At 43.5% G+C, this 13,074-nt stretch overlaps 1 long non-coding RNA gene across 1 annotated transcript; it reads left to right on the forward strand.

Moving 5' to 3' along the window:
* Window positions 1-834: 834 nt before the first annotated feature.
* Window positions 835-9,775, forward strand: LOC125534918. The gene is made up of 3 exons (XR_007294555.1): window positions 835-920; window positions 1,087-1,210; window positions 9,106-9,775. It is a non-coding gene; the product is annotated as an uncharacterized LOC125534918 (long non-coding RNA).
* Window positions 9,776-13,074: the final 3,299 nt, after the last annotated feature.

Below are 13,074 nucleotides of genomic sequence, written 5' to 3' on the forward strand. Positions count from 1 at the left end.
TGCTTCAAATCTTCAGCTCCTTTTTTACAAACTAGACATTGTCCCGAGACCGGAATATGTCGGTTTGTGAATACTGCCATACCCGGTATCATCCCATGTAGCACCTTCCAGCAAAAAAAAATTCACTTTGCTAGGAACATTCAGTTTCCAGAGAATCTCCCAAACAGGATCCATGCATTGACACGTCGCCTTTCTTAATTACCAGTGAGCTGTTGGGGTTGTACTACTCATGATTTGCATTAGGAATCTGGTCCAAGGTCGCTATGCTTTATTCAATTCAAAGAGAAAGGAAAAGCTAGGAGGAATCCATCTTTGCTTTTTTGCTTTGTCCAAACAGCAAGCAAAGAACCTGCAGCTAGCTTTGGGAAAAGCAAATTAAGCCAAGCGTACCTACACAAGCCCTGCACTGCATACCTGCACAACTAGTTAGCCACAATTGCCCTCCAGTATTCCCATTCATTTCTTCGTATTACCTCTTCAATTTCTTCTGGCCCGACGAAGTGGTGTCTGCAGCTGCAAATTTAGGTACTATAACACAAATGCAACATATATATGAGTAATTCTTCTATATATATACTGACAATGTTTGTTCATGCATGCACAAACATAACTAATCCCTGCGCTCTTCTTGTGACTACGTATGTAGGTGATATCAGCTAGCAAAATAAAAATAATTCATCTGGATGTGCAGATCGATCTATGGGGTAGATTGGCATCTGGAGCTTCCCTAGTCAGGCCAGGCACGGTGGCTCTTCAATATCCTCCCATTCATTCCTTCATTGATCTTTCTACATATCACCTCATGTTAACATCTGTTGTACCACTTGCCATTTTCCAGTAAACTGTCGACAGAAATACACATATACTATATACCAATTCTTCTATCATTCGTCATCAGCACACAAGATCGGTGTGTCAAGGTGCGTACTACTGCTACTACTGTATGATTTTAAATATTCCTATCTAATTGCTAGCTGTCTAATTTGTTTCCAAAAATAGAAGTGCATTGATGATGCGTGGACCGACCATGATTGTTCATCCACAAAACCTAACTAACTCCTACGCGCTCTGCTGGATAACTACCAGGTGTTAACAAAATAATCGGAAAAACCATCAGGAGGTGCATCTAGCTAGATGGGTTAGATTAACATCTCGAGCTTCGTATCTTTACCGGGACTTCATTGAAATATTAGTCATCATGCCGCCGAAGGTATGTTTTCACCTATACATGCATGCAATTCTCACAATCTAGCTAGACTGGTGCTACTATTTCAATTCTTGTGGTAGAATAGCTCTACACATGGCAGGAGTTAGCTCAGTGGCAGGACTTCATGTTGTTGAACATGCCCGCCCATTTGCTTATTTGTGGAGAGGTCTCACTCCAAACAGCGGAAAGTTAAGGGAGGGATTATCCCCCCTTTAGCCCCGTTTTCTAGGAGTTAGCATGGAGTTACTATCACCAATGAATGAAAGATAAGCAAGCTTCGCTGACCAACGGCGCGTGGGCTTTGGATGTTGGACCCGGGAGGTCCTATATGACGCTCGTTGCGTCAAATTGCTGGTGTTTCGCACAGAGCCTCCACTTGGCGGGCTTTCTGGGCCGTTTTCTGTTTCTACTGTTTTGCGAGCGAGCAGAGAACTCAGTGTTCTTGTTCGCTTCCTTCTGGGTTTTTTTTCGTCTGTTTGAATGGAGAACTGTTTCTTTATGAGTAAAACTATTCTGCAGTAGTAAACTGTTCTGCAGTTCTAAAATGTGCGGAAATGCATGTTCCTTTTTAAGAAAACATTATCCATTTAGGTGAAAACAGTTTCACCATCTGATGGTATTTAGTAAAAAAAACTGTAGATCTTGATATTACCTAAACTCATGTGTTGATGCCGTACAAACTTGATTAGCCTTGAAAGGATCACTTGAATATTCAGAAACCCTGTTGAAGAAATGCCATTACAGGAAATTATTTGCACCGTTCAATACAAATAATAGATTGTAAGGAAGTAGCATATCTCTCGTGTCTATTGAGGAATGAATAGGAGTAAAAAAAACAAGTGAAAAGAACTACTAGAATTTCCAGTGCTGTAGCGAAAAGAAACAAGTGTAAGGAACTAGTATTTCTCTCATGCACCGTTTAATACAAAGAACAAGATGTAAGGGACTAGTATTTCTCTCACCAGAACCAGACCTGTAGCGAACCTGAATTGGTTACTGGGGTGAACATTATTTTTAATGTGTATTTTGAAAAATGCCAACATTTCTTGAATTTCTGAACAAAGTTTCTTAGACAGGAACATTTGAACATGTGAACAAAAAAATGAGAAAGCGGAAAAATTGAACACCAATTTTTTTTTAAAAGCATAAAACATTTTTTGTATTTGTGAACAAATTTTGAAACCGTGAACATTTTTCAAATGTGAACAAATACTAGAAAAGTGGAACATTTTATGATATTCGGAACAAAAAGCTGAAACAGCAAACATTCTTGAATTAGTGAACAAAAATTTAAAATGAAACATTTCATGAACTTCTGAATAAAAATTTGAAACGCAAACAATTTTTAAAATTCTTGAACATTTTCAGAACTGCAAACATTATTTAATTTCTAATAAAATTTTGAAACAGTGAATATTACTTAATATTTTTTAATTTGTGTTCATGAAATTCTAAAAAAAAATGAAATCACGAGATTTTTCTAAAATTCTTGAACATTTTCAGAAATGCGAACATTTTTTTAATTTATGACCGAAATTCGAAACTGTGAACATTCCTTAACAGTTTTCAATTGGTGATTTTTTTAAAAAATAAACATATTTGGAATTCCTGAACATGTTTTGAACTTGTGAACAAATTTTAAAGACAGAAACATATTTGGAATTCCTGAACATGTTTTGAACTTGTGAACAAATTTTAAAGACAGAAACATATTTTGAAAATCATGTATGTTTTTTGATACAAGAATATTTTTTTTTATTTGTGATTTTTTAAAAGGGAATTGTTTTTGAAAATATGAACAAAATTTAAAAGTTTGAAAATATATATTAAAAAGAAAATCAACTTGAAAAAGGAAAACAGAAAAAGAAAAGGAAAAAGAAACAAAAAAGACAAAAGAAAAACAATTAAACAAATAAAGAAAAAATGAAAATTAAATCAAAACAAAAACGGCAAACCAGATATAGTCGTTCAGGAACCTTCTAGAAGGTTCCTAAAACAAGAAAAAACCAGAGTTGAAACTTCTCAAAACCAGGATTCGTGTACACCCTAAACATCTAGCATGGGCTGGCCCACTATGATCAGTTTGTCGTTCACTAGCTCTGAGGAACCGTGACATCTTGACGCAATGTGCGTCCGTTAGGGAATTCCGTTGGGCCCGACTTGGGACAGGTTTCCCGTGTCGAGTTCATGCTGCTCTGGGACCGGATGCAAATGGTGTTGCTGCGGGACGGGAGTGCCGACGTGGTGCGCTGGGCTTGGGAGTAATCTGGCGAATTCTCGGCAAGGTCGGCATATGCGGCAAAATTTGCGGGGAGAGAAGTTCCACCGAAGTTCATCTGGGAGTCCAAAGCTCCTATGGTTTGTCGGTTCTTCAACTGGCTGGCTCTAAGGAACCGGTGCTGGACCTCAGACCGTCTCGCTCGATGCGGTTTTTCCCTTCAGCCATCTGTCCTTTGTGTGCTCAAGAAATCGAGTCCATTGAGCATTTGTTGATTGGTTTTGTTTGTCGAGGACAGTTTGGAGTTGGATGCTGCGGGCGGCAGGCAGGCTGGACTGGATGCCAATGGTGGGGGAGCACTTGTTGGCGTTGTGCACAAGCTCTTCTTAGGGGGCAAGGGAGAAGGAGCTTCGCGCGATCATCCACCTCGTGTTTTGGCATCTTTGGAAGCACCGGAATTATATGGTGTTGAATCAGTTCAATCAATAGAGGCCTTCAGCTTCGGAGGTGCTTCGCAAGGTGGAAGTAGAGTGGATTAATTACTTGGCATAACACTGGTCTCCTTCGCACGGATGATAGTGTTTTTGCCAGCTTGCGGATGCAGTGAAATGTAGCAACAACAGACTACGGTCGCTTTGGTAGATGGTTGTGGGACATGAATGTGCTTGTATCCACAATATGGTTAGGCCTCATTGCCCCTTCTTCTCTAAGACATGTACGCAAACACAAACCATAGCCCAACGTAGCAAAGCAAACAGACCAATGTCCATGCGAACACAAACCACGGCCCAACGTAGCAAAGCAAACGGACCAATGTCCGTTTTGTTATCCGCCGTGACTGATATTCAGCCCAAATATGAATTGGGTTTGTGTTCGAGTGGATATCTGCGTTCTCGAGTAAAATGTCGAAAACAACCACAATTGCGTATGTCACTGCGAAAAACCACCGTTTACATAAAAGTTTGCCAAAAATACCAATTTTGAGTAATCCGTTTGCCATAGGCACTAAACGCTCGATCGAATGTGTTTTGACAGAAAAAATGATAGGCGGGGCCTGCTGTCAATGATGATGTGGCAAATGGAAAACGGAAACAGGAGACATAATTTCTCTCTCTTCCTCCACTTTGCCAGACATTTCATCGAACACCTTTCGGGCGGTGTGAGGGACGACGATGCCACCGAGTAGGCGAGCGGAGCCGCTGCTTCTCAACGCTGGCTTACTGTTGCGTGTGCTGCCGCGAGCTGTCGAGCTCCCTCATGCCTGCACCCCGGCCCGGCGCGCCCGCGCCCCGGTCGGATCTCGCAAGGCCGAGATCCCGTGCCCGCGCTCCGGCCGGCTATGGTGACGCCACCAACCAGGAGGCACCTTTGCTATCGAGAGCCACAGGCCATGGCCGAGGGTCACTGGAGATGGCCGGTTGGCACCAACCGCGCCGGGGTTGAGCGGCACGACGACGTCCAGGTCGAAGGCAAGCCATCGTTGGGGAGGGCCGCGCGCCAAGGGCGTTGCTGTGTCGTGGACCGCCATGACCTACAGGCTTTCATGCCATACTAGACGGACGCCGGGTTCCCCGGAGGTGCGAATTAGAGGAGGGACCGAGTCGGGCACCGCTGCGTCATGGACCGCCATCGCGGCTTCCTATTCCTCCCGCATCCGGAGGAGTAGAGGCACCAGCTTCCCAGCACGCCTGCGGTGCTGAAGCCATGGAGTGCGTCTCACGCGAGGTTGGAGGAGCTCAGGAGGGGGGGAGGGAGGTGAACGGCGTTGGAGGTGGAGCTGGTGCCTGGCGGTGCTTGGCTCGCCGGAGGCCATCGCAGGACAGCGGTGCCACGCGGTGCAGGTGGCACGTGCACTTCGAGCGAGCGTGCGTGCCGGGGACCTGCTGCACACAACGTGCTCGATAAAATGCACGACGTGTATGTGCAGTCTGCTGACGGGTGGGCCCTTTGTTAACTTTTACGTTTTAGCAAATGGTGTTAGATTCCGGTGCCACATCAGCCCTGACAGTGGGCCCCACCTATTATATTTCACTTCAAACGACTCTCAATTGAGCGTTTAGTGCTTTCGGCAAATGAATTACACAAAATCAGTGTTTTCGGCAAACTTTTATGAAAACGCTGGTTTTTTGCCGCAATTGTGGTGGTTTTTGGTAATTTACTTTGTGTTCTCCTTCCCTGACCCGTTTGTCGGTGGCACAAAGGCCAGTCCTCTCCACCCCACTGCATTTTGACCTTTCCGTCCTCGTCGTCCTTGCCGCAGCCACCCCCCCTCACAAACACACACACCACCGCCACCGATGCCACTACCACTGGAGTTGTTCCCACTTCTTAGCACAGGTGGTGTGCTTCGCGGCCTGCACCCTACACTTCCTTCAATCAGGGTCGTTTCCACCATTGCCCCTGCTCCCACTACCTGGTAGGACGGGGGTCTTCACCGGCTAAGACTCGCCCACGCTCGTTGATGGTGTCCTGGACTAGGAGGTACTCATTACGTCGTCTCCCGGCCAGATGGGCCGGGCCGAGGACCCCCATGGTGGTTCACTGGTGGGTCATATCTAGAAGACACATGGCATATACAAGGAAGCTTCCCGAGGATATGGTCCATCCTTCAAGATTATATCAACTACACCACGATCTGCCATATACGAGTAGCAAACATATATGTAAGCCTGGACCACATGGTACCTTTATAAACTAGGGGATAGGGCGCATATAAGATCATAGACAATCTCATGGTACCAAACTTGTATTTTGTTCTCCATCCATAATTAATACAAACAAAAGCAGGATGTAGGGTATTGTCTCTTTGAGAAAGCCAGAAACTGGGTACAACCTCGTGTCTACTGTTACCATCATATCTACGCTATCAGCTTAGGACCCCTACCCGAGATTCAAAGAAATTGACTGCATCATTGGCGGCCCATGCAGTCCCCGCTGATAGTCACGTAACTTCGATGGGAATCTGCATAGGTGAGCAGATCGGTTCCGGCTTGACCTTTCTGCGAGCCAGATCTCGTCTTTAGCAGTATCATGCCTCTTAGTGACTCAACCGTCCACCTAGGCCAAGTCAATAACCTAACTCCCAATCAAGTCATGAGATTTGGCAACTTGGAGTACGCCGCGGATTCTCGAGGGAAACTGAACTTCTCATGCTGGGAGTCAGACCATGTTGAGGACCAACAAGTCACGCCCGTACCAACGCTGATGTCGATCAGGCTCAAGGCGGGTACGTGAATGCTACGTCCCAGACCCGACGAAACAGCTCTGGTGCCAGGCCATGGACTTGGCTCCGCAGGAACACCCCGGGTCCATGTCAGATCGGTGAAGCAGGCATGCATGTTAGGATGACCAATATCACATCAAATCGAACAATTCAACCAAGCGATTTGCTAAGGCACCTATGAAAGCACCTACATATCAAGTAAATACATTTACAAAAGGACATGTATATACCCTTTTTTGGAAAAGGAGGATTTCCCCGGGCTTTGCATCAGAATGATGCATGCAGCCATGTTATTAAAAATGATCTCAAGTACAAAGTTTGGTACAATGTCTCAAGGTCTCAAAATGAACATCAATCAAGCAAAACTCTCCACAACCGACATTTTTAGGACAGTAAAACTGAGCCTAATCCCAGCCCTCTCAAGTCATTAGCGATTCCAGCCGTCCGATCTAGACCCCAAGTCATTTTTGGTCGTTGGATTGCTTTGTTATTGCATGATTTACCACTAAGTGGGATTGTAGGTATCCCATGCTACTGTCTCGCAATGGTTGCACCCAATAGCCATATGCTCTTTGGCATCCGCATGACTGAATGACGACCACATACGGATCCAACCAGTTGCCCTTTATATGACCTGCAAAATTTTTATGACATTGTGTCTGTTAAAAATCACATCATTCCGACAGTTTCAAATAGCCCAAATTAATGCACACATCCCAACTCAAATATGCGCCGCTATTTTAGGACTCTACCCCATTTAACCACATTCCAAATAACGTGGCTATGCTATCCGGGTTTTGACATTGAATATAACTTGTATTGTACGCCAAAGTAGCCTGGCAAGTGGGCATTTGATAAAAGATGTTGGATAGTTTCATTCTGACCACAAAAACAGCATCGCTTACTACCCTTCCATTACGTTTTGCCAATTTATCTTTAGTCAAAATCATTTCCTTGTGTAAAAAGCACATAAATACCTTATACCCTTGTTTATTCACAACCAAATTATTATGCATAATCACTTTAGCATAATCTAGAAATGGTATAACTTAGGCTTATATTCTACCCTGCAATTTTCCTAATAAATTTGGAAGAAACTTTAACCTTAAAACAGAACATTAAAGTCGGAAGATCCTAATATAAATGTCACACTAAATAAGGAAACAGAAGAATAGCACAAGAGAATAGTAACAGACGGCTATCATTGTTGTTGTATCCTGAGAATGTATATGAACATCTAAATCTACAGATTGAGTAGCTCGTGCGGTACAACCGACAATAGAAAGAACAAACTATGAACAATTAGTTACTCCCTCCGTTTCATATGAAATGCGTATTTTTATTTTTATTTTTGAAAAGTCAAACTTTATAGACTTCAACCAACTTTATAGAGAAAACTATTTCTATTTACAATACCAAATATATAAAATATGAAACTACATCTTATGATGATTCTAATGATGTATGTTTGACATTCTAGATGTAAATGTTTTTCTCCACAAACTTGGTCAAAGTTTGTGAGGTTTGACTTTTCAAAGAATCTATATGCACTACGTTATGAAACAGAGGGACTAAAATGAATCCTATTCAAATAAGTCTGGAAACAGCAAAATGTCTTACATAACCATGTAAAAGTGGTACCTCGGGCAGGTCTTCTGCCCACTACTCTATGTACCTCATTGGAGCAATGCTACATCCACGTAAAGATCTATGAATGTTTACGTGCTGGAGTGACTTGGCAACGTTTAATTGGATTAGGGGGGGGGGGGGGGGGGGGGCTGAGGACCACCCCTCCAGAAATTCAGGGGGGAGATGTTTAGAATAGTTGGAAGGCTTTTGTAAACGTATGTAAGCCTTCGTAGGTGTAGGATTTTCATACCTCATAGAGTTAACCCGTGCCCGTCTTGCATGTAAGCGTGTCCATCTAGGATATGTAAGCCTAGTCGGTTTGGGTTTAGGTCTAGCCTCAAGATGGCAATGGGGCCCCGAAACCCGCGTCCCCGTGGGTTTTTACCCTATTAGGGGACGGGGATGGGCATCTTTTCATCCCCGCGGGGCTGTTGTTGGGCACATTATACAACCCGACACATTTCGCGGGTTTACGCCCGTTTCGGTAGTCCCCGAACCCGAAACCCGGCAATACCCGCGAAATTACATTATTTTTTTATCACCGTAGTCATCTTACCCCCGAAATCTTAGAGGCCTTGATGTGTTCACAAGATTGGATAAGAAACAAATATAAAGGTGTGTCTTTATTTACATATCATCATAAAGTTTATCATTATCTTGTTGCAATATTTCATAAGATGTTCGTTACTACTTATTTGATTCTCATACATGCTGACAATGAATAAGGACAAAGTTTTTGGACTTGTGCATATTTTTCTCATGTTTAACTTTAGCTTGAGCGAGTTTTGATCTTTCCTAGTACTTGGCACTTTGATTTGGCATTGGAAGATTTGAAGATGGTCGTTTGGAGGCTTGGAGATGTGAAAGATGCCATGATGATTCCAACTTTAAAGTGATTTGTGAACTATTAGTTCTACTTCAGAACTTATATAGCTGTTGAACCATCTACTATTGTTTTTTGTTGAAATTTACTCAAGTTATGCTGCTGAAATGTGCTTGTTTTGTTGTTGAAGTGTTATTCTTTGTCGCCACTATGTTTGTTTAAATATTTTGATTTTATCGTGGGTTCCCCGTGGGTTCCCCGAAACCCGATGGGTTTAGGGGACGGGCAGAAAACTAGCCCCGCACACGGTGATGGGGACGGGGACGGGTTTACGATTTTCTCGTGGGGATGGGTTTGGGAAGGCAAAACCCGATGGGTTTCATCCCCATTGCCATCTTGAGTCTAGCCTGATAATAATATATATACATGAACACCCCATGTAACGCTGACCATAGTCGGTTTGGGATACGTAAGCCTAGTCAGTTTGGGTTCAGAAAATAGGAGAAGAGATATATGAAAGGCTCGATACGAGCATTTGGCCATAAAAGAGTTTCTTCCATCGATCGCCAAGTCACCAAAGTAAATCGAGTTATCGCTAGGTCAAGCCAGCTTCACATATGGTTGCTTCTGGTCTAGTTTTGCACGTATGTGTGTCTTGCTCCTTGGTGAGTTGATCTAGCGCTATAAAGCCAACACTCTATGCTAGTTACTTGTCATTCTTTTATATGCATACCTTCTGCATTTTGAGGTGCACATAACAACAATTAGTGGAATGCACATGAGAAGCATTTATATTCATTAAGAGAACATAAGAACACATCAACAGAAATTAGCTATAGAGCTGCATCAAAGGGAGAAACATAAAGCTTATAGTGAATGCTGACCATAGTAGTTAGGCCCGTTTACTCTATTGACAACATCAGCTCCAAAAATTAGTTACTTAATAAATAGTATTATGGTGGACATTATACTGTTATTACCAAGCTGTAGTAATAGAAAAGCTTTTGCCTAACTTATGAAATAGTGCAAGTATGAAATCATATTTCAACCAATGATTATTCATTAGCTCATGCCATACCAATGACTAAAATGCCGATATACTTAGTGAGCACGGCAAAGATTGCAAGCCTCGATATTTAGGGGAACCTTTGCCAATATTGTTCTGTATTGCCAAAAAGAATTCACAATTCTCAACTGGGGAAGAAGCACCATCCTTGTGCCAATCTGCTGGTACTGCAGTGCCGCTATAACCGCTTGCTTGAGTGTTGCTTCCACCACCATCAACGCCGTGTGTGCTGCTGCTAACCGCACTCCTCGGGAACAGGTCGAAGCGCAAGAGCCTAGCACACTGTGATGATTGGATGGGATTGGGATCATGAATGAAAGTCTAACAAATCAATTATGCATTCATCAGTGTTGACAATATATGGATCATGAACCAATAGAGATACAACTACAAATTTGTTCCAGTTCCAGGAACCTATAGATATTCAACTACAAATTTGTTCCATGAACCAAGAATTCTAAGCAATGATAATCAACGTCAGAGAGATCTGAAGCGCAGAGGAGAGCGAGTGAAGCAGCGAAGCGAGATCGACGAGGAGAGGAACGAGGGAGGCGGTGGGGTGGGTCTACCAGCGGAGAAAGGATGATGGCGCTCATGGCGAGAACTCTGCTCCTCCACGCGGCCAACCTTATTTCTAATGCTTCCTTGGGGTGGAGGAGGTGGAGCCAGTCCGGTCACAGCGCGCAACAAAGATGAGCAGGGGATAGGGAGGGCGGAATTAGCAGGAGGAAGGAGGGTATGAGAGGAGGAAGGGGTGGCGGCTGGGAAGGGTGGGGGCCGAGTGCGGCTGGGTAGTGGGGCCCCTGGCCCACTTTTGCGACCATCTTCTGGTATATATTGTCATTTTCCCTAGAAAAAATAAAGGAGGGGATTTTCGGGACGAAGCGCCACCATCTCGAGGCGTAACCTGGGCAGGAGCACTTTTTCTCTTCGGGAGAGCTATTCCGCCGGGACGGATCGTGAAGGTGTACGACTACATCAACCGCGTTGATAAACGCTTCCGCTTACGGTCTACGAGGGTACGTAGACAACACTCTCCCCTCTCGTTGCTATGCATCACCATGATCTTGCGTGTGCGTAGGAAATTTTTGAAATTACTGCGTTCCCCAACAGTAGTATTTGAGCCAGGTTTATGCGTAGATGTTATATGCACGAGTAGAACACAAGTTAGTTGTGAGCGATACAAGTCATACTGCTTACCAGCATGTCATAATTTGGTTCGGCGGTATTGTTGGATGAAGCGGCCCGGATCGACATTACGCGTACGCTTACGCGAGACTGGTTCTACCGACGTGCTTTGCACACAGGTGGCTGGCGGGTGTCAGTTTCTCCAACTTTAGTTGAACCGAGTGTGACTACGCCCGGTTCTTGTGAAGGTTAAAACAGCACTAACTTGACAAAATATCGTTGTGGTTTTGATGCGTAGATAAGAATAGTTCTTGCTCAGCCCGTAGCAGCCACGTAAAACTTGCAACAACAAAGTAGAGGACGTCTAACTTATTTTTGCAGGGCATGTTGTGATGTGATATGGTCAAAGCATGATGCTATATTTTATTGTATGAGATGATCATGTTTTGTAACCGAGTTATCGGCAACTGGCAGGAGCCATATGGTTGTCGCTTTATTGTATGCAATGCAATCGCCCTGTAATTGCTTTACTTTATCACGAAGCGGTAGCGATATTCGTAGAAGCAATAGTTGGTGAGACGACAACGATGCTACGATGGAGATTAAGGTGCCGCGCCGGTGACGATGGTGATCATGACGGTGCTTCGGAGATGGAGATCACAAGCACAAGATGATGATGGCCATATCATATCACTTATATTGATTGCATGTGATGTTTATCCTTTATGCATCTTATTCTGCTTTGTTTGACGGTAGCATTATAAGATGATCTCTCACTAAATTTCAAGATAAAAATGTTCTCCCTGAGTATGCACCGTTGCCAAAGTTCGTCGTGCCGAGACACCACGTGATGATCGGGTGTGATAAGCTCTACGTTCATCTACAACAGGTGCAAGCCAGTTTTGCACACGCAGAATACTCAGATTAAACTTGACGAGCCTAGCATATGCAGATATGGCCTCGGAACACTGAGACCGAAAGGTCGAGCGTGAATCATATAGTAGATATAATCAACATAGTGATGTTCACCATCGAAAACTACTCCATCTCACGTGATGATCGGACATGGTTTAGTTGATTTGGATCACGTGATCACTTAGATGATTAGAGGGATGTCTATCTAAGTGGGAATTCTTGAGTAATATGATTAATTGAACTTTAATTTATCATGAACTTAGTCCTGGTAGTATTAGCATATCTATGTTGTAGATCAATAGCTCGCGTTTAACTCCCCTGTTTAATTTTTGATATGTTCCTAGAGAAAACTAAGTTGAAATATGTTAGTAGCAATGATGCGGACTTGGTCCGTGATCTGAGGATTTTCCTCATTGCTGCACAGAAGAATTATGTCCTTGATGCACCGCTAGGTGACAGACCTATTGCAGGAGCAGATGCAGACGTTATGAACGTTTAGCAAGCTCGATATGACGACTACTTGATAGTTTAGTGCACCATGCTTTACGGCTTAGAATCAGGGTTTCAAAAATGTTTTGAACGTCACGGAGCATATAAGATGTTCCAAGAGTTGAAATTGTATTTCATATTCATGCCCGTGTTGAGAGGTATGAGACCTCTGATAGTACTTTGCCTACAAGATGGAGGAGCATAGCTCAACCAGTGAGCGTGTGCTTAGATTGTCTGGGTACAATTGCTTGAATCAAGTGGGAGTTAATCTTCCAGATAAGATAGTAATTGACAAAGTTCTCTAGTCACTATCACCAAGTTACTAGGACTTCGTGATGAACTATAATATGCAAGGGATGACGAAAACAATTCCCAA

Source organism: Triticum urartu, chromosome 2, assembly GCF_003073215.2.
Source record: "Triticum urartu cultivar G1812 chromosome 2, Tu2.1, whole genome shotgun sequence".
Classification (NCBI taxonomy): domain Eukaryota; kingdom Viridiplantae; phylum Streptophyta; class Magnoliopsida; order Poales; family Poaceae; genus Triticum; species Triticum urartu.